Genomic DNA, 13,904 nt, shown 5'->3' with positions numbered 1-13,904 from the left:
CCATGATAGCAGGGCCTGGGAAACCAGGCACCACCTCCCGCTGGAGCTCAAGCCTGGGGGGAAGATAAATGATGTGTCTATCGGGCTCCTGGGTGGAGGGTCCCGGGCAGAGGGGGCTCTTGGGCTGTTTCCTGGCTCCAGTTTCCTTCTTACCATTTGTGCTTTCAGAGCCAACAAGCCCCTGCTCCCAGGCCAGGCCCCCAGTCATTGTTCTAGGCGTCCTTGGCAGCCTTGGGCGTAAGTAGTAAGAGCCAGCATTTACCAGCATTTTCCGGGCTCCCCGGGGCCTCAAGGTTCCCACCCTGGGCTCCACCCTGACAGTGTTGACACAGGCTGACAGTGGGCCACACCTCAGGTGCACAACCTCATGGGATCCTCTTGACTCCTCGGCAGGTGGCGTCATTCTGTCCATTTTAAAGGGGTGGAGATGGAAGCTCAGAGAGGCGAGGGGGATGGCCTGTGGTGACACAGCAGTTGTGGTGGGCATAAATGGACAGGCTTCTGAGGTGGTCCTGGCCCACTGGCATGGGGTGCCCTCAGTCCTTACCTGCCATCTAGGGAAGCGGCAGGAGCAGGGAGACCCCAGGGCTGGGGTGAAGTTTTTCTTTGGGTCTGAGGAGGAAGATTTTGCTGGAAAGTAGCCTGACTTTTCTAGTTCTAGTCAAGGAGGAGGCCACCTCCTTGACTTCCAGAAAAGGGGTTCCATAAGTCAGTGGTGACTGCTGTCACCCACTTTGGGGTCCTAGCAGTTTGTGGCCCAGTTAGTGGCTAGAGCCAGTGCTCCTGGCAGGTGCCTGTGAGACCCCAGGCTTTTGAAATCCCTGACCTGAAGGAGCTGAGAGTCTCAGGTTTTCCTGGGCACTAAGAAGAATAGCTGGAGCTGGCACCATGGGTTTAAGAGATTACCACATGAGAAGCTTAAAACCAAGAAACCTCCACACCAGGCTGATTGCTTTTAAGAATTAGGCAAGACAGCCACAGCAGATGGAACTAGAGGTTTAGAGGAGCATGGAACTACTTCAGGCCTGATCCCAACTTGGACCTGAGCTCCCTGTGAGACTCTGGGAGTATTTCTCCTGGGACGCTCTGAGTGAGGTCAGACAAATCCTGCCTCCCTGGCTGCTAGACTTGAGTGGAGATTTCCCAACTGTGCCCCCTTTGGCAGAGCTCGAATGGAGAGCTGCCAGCTAGGGGGCACTAGGATTCCTCGCCACCCTTGAACTGAACAGTGTGGCTACAGGTTCTCCAGTCTTATTTCTTTTTGGACCAACAGGAAGATTCGTCGAAACTGCCAACAGGACAGAAATTGCCAAAGGTCAGTACCTGGGTTTTTGTAGAAGGAGTATGGCAGAAAGAATGTATCCTGTGCCTAGACGAGCGTGACACGCTTAAAACCACAAATGAGACACACTTTGCTCCTTTCTTTGCCCCTCTCCCCCACAGTGGCAGTATATTAAAGGTCATGACACACCAAGAGGGAAGGACCATGGATCCCTGAGTTGTCATGTGGAAGAGAGATGCTCAGGAGATCCGCTGACCCACACTGTATTTGTGAGAGCAAGAAATAAACGTTTACTGTGTTACCGCATTGAGATTTCAGAGTTTATTTGGCCTAGACTCAGCATGGCTTAGACTAGCAGGACTAATATACTCTTCTTCAGTGGGTTTTATTGAGGTTTCACATAGGCTTTTATTGAAGAAAGAATTCTGTGACTAAAATCCCAGATCCTAGATGTCCTCTCTCAGTGTCTCCCAGCCCTGAGGTTACATTGTGCATTTAGACAGCCATGGGGCAATGGACCCCTGGGATTCTTGAGGTTGGTCATACATCCTGTGTGTGAACTTGCGCAGGCTTCCAACTTTTCTGAGCGCAGTGTCCTCACCTGTAAAATAGAGGTGGTGGTGTTCCACCACCAGGGCTGCTGTGGGGATCAATGAGGAATTGTAAATTATAAAAAGGGGAGATTGTGCTCCAGGGTACACCTGACTTTTTGTCATTATGCACATTCCACCCAACATACCTATTCCAAGCAAGGACAGGAGAAGGAGCCTTCAAGGCTTAATTTCTAAGGGGGCTACCTGGACATCAAGAGGTCTCACTCATTCAGCAATGAGGCATTGGGTTAACATCTAGGAGCAGCAGTTGTGACAGCAAAGGCCTTGCGTGTGGGTGTGGGCTGGCGGTACAGCCAGCCCTGTGCTGGACCGTAAGGCCAGTGACTAGTCAAACTGTTATAGAACAGGGAGAGGGCAGCCCAAGCCCCGCAAACCTGCCTATTCTAAATGGGTTCTGCCATCCGCCGCATCAACACAAAACACATGAGACTTTAATGGGAAGGATCTTTAATAAAACTAGGAAACAATACAGGTAAGGCAAAGAGTCCAGTTTCTAAATGAAGCACCCAAAGTTACCCGTCCCCTCGTGGGTAAAAGTCCATCCATATGGGATCGGCCCAGAACAAGGCCCCAAAGCCTGCTACAAGTCTAAAGCATCTTCCAGTGGGGACCCACAGAAAAGGGTCACAAACAACCGGACAAGCCCGGAAGGAAAAGAGCAAAATCAACATCAAGATAAAAGCTGCCATTGTCACCTCCCCATGGGTCTCACCCACATCTGTGTCACCCAGTCCACGGCCAAAAGACAAGCGCAGTTTCTTCACGTGTCTCTAGGCTCCATGTGCCTCCTCCAGGTCTCCTTCTGGCTCCATCCTGCTTCCCTCCTCAGTCTCTTCTGCTGCTTCTCCTCTTCCTGCTCAGCTCCACCCTCCCTTGGGTGGGGCAGGGAACCTGGAACTTCCTCCTTTCTTGGAGACCACCCTGTTACAAAACCTTCTCCTCTCAGGTATGTCTCCTCTTTCTTGGCAGAGAGTGGTGGTGTCTTTGCCAAGAACAAAGATGTCTCAAGGTCATTGAGTGTTTCTTGTGTTCCTGGCCCTATTTTATTCAATTAAGCCTCAGTGAGGCAGGTACGTTTCTCATCCTGCAGAAAAGGAAAACTGAAGCGCAGAAAGATGGAGTCCCTTGCCCGAGGTTACCTAGGCAGGACATGTGTCTGCGTAGGCTAGTCCACCATTGCTGCCTCCGCAGTGTGCACATGCCCAGGCGTGTGGGTGGTGGGCACAAGGTCGGGAGGGGAGGCTGGCAGGGGAATTGGCTTTCAAAACTAAGCAGAATTGTACAATTTCTGTTTTGTCTCCTTCTGTCTCTCTAACTCATATTCCCCACTTTCCTTCTTAACCCCATTTGCTACAACTCTTCCTGACTTTGCAGCTCTTCTTGCCTCACTTTAATTCTTTCAAGGCCTCCTCACTTCCCTCAGAATGCAGCCCACGATCCTAGGCTTGTCATTCAAGGCCTCCAGCAGGTGCCCTTGCCAGTCTTGTGTCCCAGCTGTGCTGCCAATGCCCTGAGCTCTATTTTGGTTGAACTGCCCTCCTGGGCGCAGCCAGCGGTGGCTCTCCTTGTGGTTCTTTCTGCCTGGAGTACTTGCCCTCACTTTTACCACCCTGCCCCAGGTGGCCTTCCTTGGATCCCTGATTGAGACTGTGTTCTCTCCCTTATGGTGCCACAGCGAGACCTGGCATGGAGGGGACATTGGTGAACTTGGGTAACCTGGACTGGACCTAAGTAATGTTTCAGGGGCCCCTGGGAGATGAACCCACACAATGATAGCACCGGGTAGGATTCAGGGCAGGGTGGGCTGTGAGGACTAGGGCACAAGGGACACAGTGGCCAGAGGAGGTCATCTGAGGCCCCAAGGACAGATACTGCACTGATGTGGATGGATGCCAGAACCAAACTACAAACATCCTATTTACTGTGGCCAGGCAATGGCCACAATATCATTACTTAATGATGTTGATAGATACACACAGAAGAGATACAAATAAACAAAGAGAAGTAAATAAACTGCTCATATATTTTATAATCCAAATCAGGGACTTGCTGAGAAAGAGGTTATAATGAATAACTACGTAGAGACAACAGGTACAAGTCAAGACTGTCCCAGGGAACCCGGATGTTTGGCTACCAGGATGTGAATAACGAGCACCTTTGAACCCAGCTTAAACCTGAGAGCACGATTAACACTGTGTGCTTCTTCCTTATCTCATTCCCTTGCCTTCCCTACAGAAGGAAACAAAATCTTGAATTTTTGTGTGATTCATTTCCTCCGTGAAAAAAAAAAAGCTTGCATCACACATGTAGGAAAACTGAAATAATATCATCTATTCTGCCTCATTTGGAACCTTATAAATGTTCAATCATTTTGTTTTTGGTTTTCTGCACCAAGCTTTTCTTGCTCAACATTTTGTTTTTAAGGTTCCTCCCCATAGTTGGTGACAGCTGTATCTGACTCATTTCCACGGATTCATTATCTGAAGGTAGCACAATTCATTAATACATTTTCCTGATAATGACATTAGTGTGCTTTCTAGGTTTTTGCATCACAAACAGTACTACCCTGAGCATCTTTATATTTGTCTCTTGGTGCTTAAATGCTAGTTTTTCTAGGGTTCCACTTAGTAATGGAATCACCAGATTCCAAAAGGGCTGCAGCAATTTCCACTGGATTAGGAGCACAGAAGAATTCCTATTGCCTCACATCCTCGCTAATACTTGTCATCGCCAGACTGCTTTTCTGTGGAAGCTCTCACTGTGGTCTAATTTACATTTTCTTCTTACTATAACGTTGATATCTTTTTTTTTTTTTAAAGATTTATTTTTATTTATTTATACCAGCACTGGGTACAGTCAGAGGTGTGGGAGGGTGAGAGAATTCACCAGAGCCAGAGTGGAGAGAGTAGAACAGGCAGAGTGATGAAGTACACTGCTGAGGGGAGCAGCAGGCGGCAGGAGAGGTCTGCGTGCCATGTGGGACCCTCGCCCGGAGACCGGGGATCGAACCGGTGCTGCAGAAGCTGCGGGCAGATTCGCAGCCCAGCGCTCAACCACTGCGCCACTGGGGAGGCCCAAAGTTGATATCTTTTCTTCAGGTTTACTTTCTATTCGTATTTCCTCAGCTGTGAAATGCTTGTTTATAAGCTACTGCTATTTTTTTTTAAAAGATTTATTTATTTATGTACACAAAAACTGGGATACAGCCAGAGGTGTGGGGGGGGGGGTGAGAGGATTCAGAGACAGAGAAAGGAGCAGAACAGGCAGAATGACTGAAATACACTGCTGAGGGGAGCAGCAGGCGAGTCAGGAGAGGTCTGCTGAGCCATGTGGGTAGCTCCCTGGCCAGGGATCGAACTCATGCTGCAGTGGCTGCGGACAGCTTCATAGGTTGCATCTCAGCCCCTTGTGCCACCAGGGAGACCCTAAACTTTTGCTATTTCTAAATTAAGTTGTTTATCTTCTTATTATTGAGTTGTAAGAGAATTTTTATGTATGTGAGGTAGTAATTCTTTGTTCATTATTTGTGCTGTGACTTTTTTTTTCCAGTGGGTGGCAAGTCTTTTCAACTATCATGAAAAAAAAAAAAAAACACCTTTTTTTTTTTTTTTTGAGCTGAAGAGACTATGTATATAAGATACACACCTTAGCAATGTAACAATGAATGATTATTAAATTCTTAAAGAAAAAAGAGGGCCTCCCTGGTGGTACAGTGGGTTGAACGCCACACTGTTGCGCTGTCTGCAGCCTCTGCAGCACGGGTTCGATTCCTGGCTGGTCAGGGAGATTCCCATATGGTGCAGCAGACCTCTCCTGCCTCGCCCGCTGCTCCCCTCAGCAGTGTCTTTGGTCCGTCTGCCTGTTCAGCTTCCTGTGCTGTCTCTGGTGTATTCTCTCACCCTCCCCTGCCTCTGGCCTATGCCCCAGTTCTTGTACAAATAAATAAATATTTTTTAAAAAAGAGAGAGAAATTACTGCATCCATGAAAAAAGAACAAGTTACTATAAAAAAAGAACAAATGAGAAATTCTTAGAAACATGACCAAAAAAACTTAAAAAAAAAAAAACCAACACTATGGAGAGTTGAAGAATCCAGAATGCAGAACCAAAAGAGATGAAAAGATAGGTAAGAAATGTAGACTAGTCCAACAGGGCCAATTCTGAAATAGTTAAGGAGCTGCCAAAAGAGAAAAAAACCAACAACAGAGCAAATGGAGCTGAGGAAATCATTACAGTGATAGTTCTAGAAAAATATCCTCAACCTAAAGATGAGTTTACAGAATGAGAAGACCCACAGCTTTCTCAGCACAATGTAGGAGATAGATTTGCTCTAAGATACAATGAAGACACAGGAACTGGAATGCTTTCAGAGGAAGAACAGGATTCTCATAAAGGGCTAGGAAACAAAATGGTATAAAAAAGAAGACAAAGGAGCAAAACCTTCAAAATTCAGAAGGAAAATTATCTCCAAAGTAGAATTTATATCTAGTGAAACTATCAATTAAGTGTGAGGCACTACAAGGTCTCAAAAACCTCCTTTCACAAATGACAGGTGGCTGTTCCCCCAAATATGCTGGTGAGTATAGAAAGACAAGAGATGCAAGTTGGGAAAAATGCAAAGAAGCCTCCAGATGATGGTACCGGGTTGCCCAAAGGAGCTTAGCGACTGGTCTTGCTGTCAACCAGTGCACGAGAGAACAATCAGAAATCCACAGAAACGTCTCCTGACAAGTAAGTCAGCAGAATACTTTACATGGGTGTTTGCATGAGGAGGAGAGTGACACAACAAGGGAAAGTGTGGGGAGAACTAAGGGACAAATGCATAGAAAACTAAGCAAAAGGGCCTCCCCGGTGGCGCAGCGGTTGAGGGCTGGGTTGCGAAGCTGCCCGCAACCTCTGCAGCGCCGGTTCGATCCCCGGCTGCTCCCTGGCCACCGGAGGAGGGTCCCACACGGCGCGCAGACCTCTCCTGCCGCCCGCTGCTCCCCTCAGCAGTGTACTTTGGTCCTTCTGCATGCTCTGCTCCCCACTCTGGCTCTGGTGAATTCTCTCACCCTCCCGCGCTTCTGACTGTACCCAGTGCTTGTAGAAATAAATAAACGAATCTTTAAAAAAAAAAAAAAAAAAGCTGGTACTGACCATTTAAAAAAAAAAAGAAAACTAAGCAAAAGATAAAAAAAAAAAAATCAACTATTAATTCCAGAAAAACACAAAATTGTGTAAACAAGGAAATTAATCATGGCACACTGCAAATTGCATTTATTTTGCTAAGATTGTGTCCAAATCCTTTCTAGATATGACACCAAAAACAGGGACAACAAAAGGAAAACTGGACCCAATGTATATAAAGTTATCGTCAAGTAAGCTATCCACAGGGTGGAAGACCATATTTACAAATCATATATATGATGGGTTAATATTCATAACATGTAAAGAATTTCTACTACTCAAACAACTCATTTTAAAATTGGGTAAATGACTTGAATAGGGCCTCCCTGGTGGCCTATGGGTTAAGTCTCAGAACTATCACCACCATGGCCTGAGTTTGATTCCCAGCTGGCCAGGGAGATACCCACATGGCACAGCAGACCTTTCCTGTCTCGCCCGCTACTTCCCTCAGCAGTGTATTTAAGTAGATCTGCCTGTTCTGCTCCCCACTCTGTCTCTGGTGAATCCTCTCACCCCCTGCACCTCTGGCCTACACCCCAGTTCTTTTATGCAAAAATAAAATTAAAAAAAATACAGACCTTTAAAAATAAAAGGACTTGAATAGATAGTCCTTCTAAGAAGATTCAGAAATTAACTGTAATCTTATGAGATGATGCTCAGCATCACTAATCATCAAGGAAATGCAAATCAACCATAAGGACACAGCACCTCACACCCCTTAGGAGATCACTATAAGAAAAAAAAAAACACAGCAGTAAATACATCTGAAGAGACATGAACCTCTGAATTATAATTGGTGTTGTGTACTGCCGTTACCTCAATAAAAAATAATATAGTTGTGAAAAAAAAAAAACTAGTGTTTATAAAGATGTGGAGAAATTGGGGCCCTCGTGTGCTGTTGGTGGGAATGGGAAATGCTGCAGCCACAACAAAAGCACTTCCTCAAAAAATGAAAGAGGACTGTTAGAGGATCTAGCAGCTCCTCTTCTGGGTACATATGCAGAAAAGTTTCTTGAAGAGCCATTTCATTGCAGCATCCACCACAACAGCCGAGAAAGTGAAGCAACTCAAGTGCCCATCATTGGACGAATAAACAAAATGTGTTTCTTTACTGTACACTGGAGCCCTTTTTGGGCTTAAGAAGAAAGGAAATTCTGTCTTCTGCTAAAGCCCAGATGAGCAGCAAGCACGTCTGCTAAGTGAAATAGGCCAGTCGTGAATGGATATGTACCATATGATTTCGCTTATATGAGGTACCTGCATTGGTCAACTTCATAGAGAGAAAGCAGAATGCGACTGTCAATGGAATGGGGGGGTTATTGTTTAACAGGTACAGTTTTAGTTTGCTGAGATGAAAAAAGTTCTGGAAATGGATGATGCAATGGTAGCACTGTAAAGTGAATGCAATTAACACCACTATCCACATAATGAACTGGACCCCTAACATGGTTAAGATGGTATATTTATGTGATATGTATTTTACCACAATTAAAAATAATTTAAGAATAAGCAATCCTGGGCCTCCCCGATGGTGCAGTGGTTTAGCGCTGGGTTGTGAAGCTGCCTGCAGCCTCTGCAGTGCCGGTTCGATCCCTGGCTGCTCCTCGGCCACCGGAGGGTCCCACATGGCGCACAGACCTCTCCTGCCGCCCGCTGCTCCCTTCAGCAGTGTACTTGGGTCCTTCTGCCTGCTCTGCACCCCGCTCTGACTCTGGTGAATTCTCTCACCCTCCCGTGCTTCTGACTGTACCCAGTGCTTGTATAAATAAATAATAAATAAATAACTAAATAACTAAATAAATAACTAAATAAATAACTAACTAACTAAATAAATAAATCTTAAAAAAAAAAAAAAGCAATCCTGGGCCACCCACTGTAAGGGGTGTGAGCCTCCTAAGGTGGTGCAGCGGATTGGGCGCCGTGCTGTGAAGCTGTCCGCAGCCTCTGCAGTGCGGGTTCGATTCCCGGCCGGCCAGGGAGATTCCCATACAGACAGGCAGACTTCTCCTGTTGTGCCCGTTGCTCCCCTCAGCAGTGTATTTCGGTCGCCTGCCTGTTCTGCTTCCCACACTGTCTCTGGTTGAATACTTTCACCCTCCCGTGCCTCTGGCTTGTACCCCAGTTCTTGTATAAAAATAAGTAAATCTTAAAAAAAAAAAAAGAATAAGCAATCCCTTTAAAATCATATAATCACACCATACTGGAAGTAGGATGGACAAAGATTGACTCATAGAGAGGGAGTGTGTGGGTGTCCTTATGTGTGTGTTTGGGGTTGTTGGTGTGTGTGTGAGAGAGCTTAATCCTCATCTTCATGGTGGGAAGTCAAAAGGTAGTGCCCCAGACAGAAATAAGTGTGCTATTTGATGATAGCAAGTAAATAACAAAAAGAATCAGCTAAGAGTTGAATGACTTTCCCTCTGGGGAAAGGAAATAGAAGTAGGGAATAAATGACTTCTTTTTCATAACAAGGCTTGCAGAACCATTTGATTCTTTAAACTATGTGTAAGTAAAACTTTGATAAGAAAATAAAATAAAATAAAAAACTAAATGCAAACATAAGCAAATAGAAAGTTGCTGCGCCTCCTTAGAAGGTCTGTGACTCAGGCAGTGGGCACTTGGGATCTGGATGACCTCCAAGTCACCTTGAGGAAGCAGTCACCAGAGGAAGGCCTGTCAGGACTCCAGCTCAACAATCTTTACCCCAGATTAAACGGGGAACACAGAGCTGGTGGCCCTGTGAGAAGAGGGACACATCTGGATGGATAGAGGAACATTGTTTATTGAAATGACCACATGCTTATTTTAATGGGTATCAGAAAAATATATTTAGCGTAGCAAACCTGTGATTTCATGAAGATTATTGCTTAGGGTGAAGCTAAGTTTATTAAGTGAAAGGATTTAAAGGAAAATACTAGAATGACAGTGAACAAGGTAAGTGAAAATAAAGAAAGTCATTCAAGGCAAATGAGAGTGACTAGTCATTCTTGATGAATGACTGATCCAACCCATCATGTTGGGGGTGGGGTCCCCAAGTCCATAGAGGGAGAGGGACCAGCCCAGTGGGTTATAACAAGTAGGTAGAGGAGGTGTAACTCGACCCCCAACATGAGGGGGTGGAGGCACAGGGAGAGCCAGGAGGCAAGAACAAAGGCTAGGGGTGTCTGCCTCTGGCCTGCTCCAGCCCCCTGGAACACCTCCATCCTCTCAGTTCCTGGTGTCTTTCTCTGTTTAATGAAGGGTCCCCCAGCTAAGGGCAATGCTGTTCATGACAGTAGTAGATAATGCTTATGGAGTGCTTACTATGTTCCAGAAACAACATCAAAAATAGCAAATGCTGGGGCCTCCCTGGTGGCCTAGGGGTTAAGTCTCAGTGCTGTCACCACTATGGCCTGAGTTCAATCCTTGGCCAGGGAGCTGACCCACATATGGCACAGCAGACCTCTCCTGTTTCGCCTGCTGCTCCCCTCAGCAGTGTATTTCAGTCAGTCTGCCTGTTCTGTTCCCCACTCTGTCTCTAGTGAATCCTCTGAATCCTCTCACCCCCTGCACCTCTGGTCTACACCCCAGTTCTTCTACACAGATGAAAAATAGCAAATGCTTATAGAGGGTGTACTTGCAGCGAAAACTCTTCTGAGCACTCTATCTATACTAACTTATTTCACCCTCACTAATCCTGAGACAGTGCACAGCCAGCTTCCAAGACATGATTTGTGCCTCCTGGCCGCTGCCCTCCTGGACAGTCCCCTCTCACATGGAACGTGGCTGACTTGTGTAACTTATAGGATCTGCAGAAATGCTGGTATGGCTTCCCCTGTTAGGTCATAAAAAACCCTGGAGCTTCCTCTTTGCTTTCTCTTTGTCTCTCCTGGCTCAGTCATGATGAGGAAGTTGGCTGCCATGTCCCGAGGATGTGGATTCAAACAGGCCTATGGAGAGAGCCACGTGGTGGGAAACTGAGTCAGCATGCCAAGAGGGACTTGCCAACCATATGAGTGAGCCAGCCCAGACTCTCCAGCCCCGGTTACACTTCCAGAAGACTGCAGCTTGGTTAACTCTGTAACTTGGTCAACACTGTAACCCAACTCAGCGGTTCCCAAATTCCTGACCCACCTGACACTGAGAAATAATAAATATTGTCTTAAGTTGCTACATGTTGGGCTATTTTGTTATGCAGCAATCCATAATTAATAACTATTAGGTAGCATTGCCTTCTCATTTTATAGATGAGGATATTAAGCAGAGAGCTCAGGTCACACCCTTGGCAATGATTTACCTCCGAAGTTTGGATCTTTATAAAGTTCATATAATGAATTAGAATCCCTCTTGTAACAGGAATGGAGGCATTCCCTCTAGTCAGAGAGAGGGAGGGAGAAATAGAGAGACTGACAAAGAGAAACTGGCAATTGGCTCACGGCACAGCAGGAGGGATTTGGGCTAGACTTCTGTAAATGAAGCCAGTGGACAGGGGGAGAATTCTGCTGTCACTGCAGGTCAGCTGTGATTAGCTTGGGGGCCACTGGTCTCTGACCCTCTCTGAGTGGGTGACACAGCCTTGGGGACTCTGGGGGTAAGAATCTGCTGCCCCTGAGGAGCCCCCTCTCTGGGGGCTCTTATCACTCTGTGCTGTTGCTCTCTGCCCCCAGGCCCTGGATCCTCAAGGTCAGCATGGAGTCTTACTCATCTGTGCCCCCGGCTTAACACAAGGCCAGCCAGAGCAGGCTGGGGGAGGCGTATGCAGAAGGCCTGCTGGCCCAGGCTTGACCCTGCAGAGAATTTATTCATTCTTTTACTATGTCTCATGGAGACACAGCAAGGACAGGAATGAACCCTTTTCTGACGTCAGTAGCTCTCTACTGCATGGAAGGCGCGTAAGAACTGTCCAGTGTGATCTAAGACCAAGACACACAGTGTTGTGGGAGCCCAGAGGAATGGGGAGCACCTCTGGGAGGAGGCTGGAAAATTTCTCAGAGGAAGGCATTTGCTCTGAACTGTGGATGAACTGTGCAAGGATGTGGTAGGAAGAGAGCACAGCCTGGCAAAGGTCTGGAGTAAAGGCCTGGTAAGGGTGATAGGGTGGGCTGCTGGGCCTCTGGAGTCAGGGACGTGGAGATCTGGGTGGGGCAGGGAGGGGTGCAGGCAGCAGGTGCAATGTCAACTATATCTGTCACAAGAGGAATTCATGGCACTGAGGGTTGGGCTTGAGAAATTTCCTTGGAAACCCAGGAGTGGGCAAGGTACATAGGCTTGAATTAGTTCAGGACTGGGAATGAGAAGGGGAAGTCACCTGAGCATCTGGAGCTGTGCCAGGACCTCTGTCCTTTTGGGATATGGTCTATGCCAAGGGCCGCGTTTTCTCCATGTCCCCCTGACTGGAGTTAACCAACACAGGTGTCCTAAAAATCCAATTCTATCCTTCACTATAGAACTGATCTGTTTTACCTGATTTACCCTTCCTCCTTCCCTTCTGGCAACCACAAATTTGGTCTTATCCTTAAAATCTTTATTTTGAATGTATTTAGTTCATTCACGTATTTTGTTTCTTTATGTCCCACATATGAAATCTGATCGTATTTGTCTTTCTTTGTCTAAATTACTCCATTGAACATATTATTCTCCAGGTTCATCCACATTGTTGCAAATGGCAAGGTTTCATCTTGTTTATTGCCAAGTAGCATTCTATTGTGGGTCTATCCCACATCTTCTTTATCCAGTTATCTGTCAGTGGACAATTGGTTATTGTGAATAATGTTGCAATGAACATGGGGGTGCATATATTTCTTCAAATTACTGTTTTTGTATTCTTTGGGTAAGTACCCAAAACCCATGATAATCTTCAAACTAGAATGAACCTTGGAAATTCCCCACTGCCTCCATTTCACATACGTGAAACTGAAGTTCACAGAAGTTTTGTTTGTCCTAAAGGAAAAAGCAGAAGGGGCTGAGCTAGAGACTTCAAGGGGTCTGCAGGAGGGGCTCCGTCCAGGCCCCACAGTCTCAGGCATCCTGCCAGCACAATGCATCACTGTCCTGGGAACAAAATTCCAACTCCTTGCTGTGGCCTGTCACGCCTTCATGTGGCCAGGACTTTGCGGGCCTTCCTCTGATCTCCTTTGGTGTACCCACCCCGGCTCTAGCCCGTCTAGAAGCCACTGCACTGCCGTTCCCCCTGTCAGGAATGCCCTTCCCTGTTCCTCATGTGGTTAGGCTCTGTCAGTCCATTTTGATGTTATAACAAAATACCATGGGTTGGGTGACTTATGAACAACAGAAATTTAATTCTCATCATTGAGGAGGCTGGGAAGTCCAAGATCAAAGCACCAAAAGATCAAGATGCCCACAGATTTATGGTCTGATGAGGCGCTGCTTCTTGGCTCATAGATGGCTGCTTCTCACTGTTTCTTCACATGGCAGAAGAGGCCAGAGATCTCTGTGGGGCCGTTTTTATAAGAACACTACTAACCCAATTCAGACCTAACCCGTCTTACTGCCTCCCAAAATTCACATTGCTACATAGCCTCACTTGGGGATGAGGTCACAACATGTCATTTGGGAGGACACATTCAGTCCATAGTAGGCTCCTTCCTGTGGTTCAGTGAAATGTCACCTCCCCAGAAAGAACTTCTCCAATCACCTCTCTAAAGTTAACTTTCATCACTCTCATATCTCTCTGAAATTATTATTTTTGTTTTCTTCTTTTGTGTGTGTATCCCAACTAAAATATAAGCTGCAGAAGAACAAGGAGGGGCCTAATCTGTTTCTCCATTAATCCGGGCCTCAGACAGTGCCCGGCACATAGTAGGTGCTCCACAAGTTTTTGTTGAAAGCATGTGTGTCTCTCAT

Source organism: Talpa europaea (assembly GCF_964194135.1).
Source record: "Talpa europaea genome assembly, chromosome: 9".
Classification (NCBI taxonomy): domain Eukaryota; kingdom Metazoa; phylum Chordata; class Mammalia; order Eulipotyphla; family Talpidae; genus Talpa; species Talpa europaea.
The sequence above is the reverse complement of the archived record's forward strand: the minus strand, read 5'-3'. Positions refer to the sequence as shown.